This window comes from Chrysochloris asiatica, unplaced genomic scaffold (genome assembly GCF_000296735.1).
Source record: "Chrysochloris asiatica unplaced genomic scaffold, ChrAsi1.0 scaffold00318, whole genome shotgun sequence".
Taxonomy (NCBI): Eukaryota; Metazoa; Chordata; class Mammalia; order Afrosoricida; family Chrysochloridae; genus Chrysochloris; species Chrysochloris asiatica.
In genome coordinates, this window is record NW_006408836.1 from 1,019,776 (window position 1) to 1,022,124 (window position 2,349).

Sequence of the window (2,349 nt, forward strand, 5' to 3'; positions counted from 1 at the left end):
GGGGAGAGAAGGAAGTAGCCAGAAATATCACCATAGAAAGCTTGTAAGTCCGTCTTCTGCCTGTAACTGATTGTAATACCTAAAATGTGGCTACAACACGCTCAGTAAAGGAGGCTTCCTGCAGAGCCTCTGCATTACATAAGACTATAGGTGGACTCCTGAACAGCATCCAGAATCTTCAGAGATGGTAAATCTCCACTTGAAAGAATGGCAGACCATCCTGGAGTGGCTAGAAGATCAGAAGATACTTCTTGAAAGAAAGACCAACAGGAAAAATACAAAAATTTTAGGCAGACCAACTGATTACTACAAGAACAAGCATGGTGCTTGCTCAGGAGACATCAAGGCAAGGGGTTGGGTCCCCTCAGAAAAAACTCCCTTCCAAACTAAGACTCAATGGGGATACACGCTCTTACTGATGACCACGTTTGTCACCGATAAGGGGAAGTGAGGGAAAAACATCAATGAAATTGTGAGCTCAGAATGCATTTCAGGTTAAAACTGAAGAAAATTAGAACAACTCCATGAGAGTCAAAATATGCCTTTGAATATACCTTTGATGGAGCATCTGGAGACTTTAAACTCAGAGAGGGAGAGGGGCTGTGTGCTGATGACCAGCGGGGTACAGGCTTGTAGGGTATACCCTTTGGTTGTTTGATGATGCGTGGAGGGGATTATAACCATGGCAATGAAATGATAGACAATAGGATGAATGTAAAACTTACGTTCTCATATGTAAACTATCACATAATTCACAATAAAACATTTTTTTAAAATTCTATCATGTAATCTCCAGCATCATTTCTTTCACCAAGTCCATATTTTCCAACCACTGATCCTTCATCATTGTTTCGAATGTTTCCATCCAAATCTTGATTTAATGTTTGATCAATTTGAGACTGAAGAAGTTCTTAGAATTCTTCGGTTTCATCATGATTGGCTTTAGTGGTTGGTGCATAAATTTGAATAATAATGTTATTAACTAGGCTTCTTTGTAGGCGTTATCAAAATTATCCTATCACAGATATCATTATACTTCAAGATCTTGAAATCTTCTTTTTGATGAGTGTGACACCATTCCTCTTCCATGTGCAATACTATTTTGGCATAGTAAACCATATGATTGTTAGATTCAAATGGCCAATACCACTCCATTCAGTTCACTAATGCATAGGATATTGATGTTTATTCAATACATTCATTTTTGACAACTTCCCATTTTCCTAGGTCCATACTTTGTACCTTCTATGTTCCAATTATTTATGGATGTTTGCAGCTGTTTCTCCTCATTTTAAGTTGTGCCCCATCAGAAAATGAAGGTTCCGAATGCTTTATTCTGATCACATCACAATCAACTCTACTTTGAGGAGCTAGCTCTTCCCCAGTTGTATTTTGAATGCCTTCCAACCTGAGGGACTCATTTTCTGGGACTATATCTGACAATATTATGATGCTGTTTATCATTTTTCAATATTCAATATTCTAGTGCTGACAGTATTTCACTGCTATTCATAAGGTTTTCAGTGGGTAAACATTCACAAGGTGTCTACCTCTCCGTCTTTTGAGTATGTCTTAATCTGTTAGCTCAGCTGTCTACCATTCGTGACCCTGCTGGCATTCAAAAAAATACCAGTGGCATAGTTTTCAGCATCACAGCAACATGCAAGACACCACAATGCAACAAACTCACAGACAAGTGGTGGACCACTGGTGGCTATGAAGACAATTTCGAGAGTGGTTTAAGTTGTTTAAAATAATGACAACATTGTAACTGCTCTGAAGGGCAAATAATGTGTACTATTTGAAGTCCTGTCCATTTATGTGTACATTACTTGTTTTTAAAGGTTTTGATCCATGTATCATTAGCAATGGTATCCCTTGTTCCACATCCTCATATGAATCAGCCTTGATCTTCTGGAAGTTCCCTGTCACTGTATGGCTCCGGTTTTTATTGAATTATATTAATAATTTTGTTAAATAATTTCTGTATTATATTTGATCATTTTCTTTGGAATAGGCACAAATGTGGCTCTCTTCTAATTGTTTGACCAGTTAGCTGCCCTCCAAATTTCTTGATATAGGTAAATGAAGCCTTCCCATATTGCATCCATTTGTTAAAGCATCTTGGTTGGTATCCCGTCAATTCCGGAAGCCTTGGCAGTGCAGCTTGAAGTACTTCCTTTAGTATCATCTGTTCTAGATCATGTGATTCCTGAAATGGTTGAATGTTGACTACTTCTTTTTGTTAGGATGGCTATATATTTCTTCTGTCTGCTCTTAGTGTTTCTTGCATCAATAACTTTTTTGACCATAGAATTCTTCAGTATGCCACTCCAGGATTGAATTTTC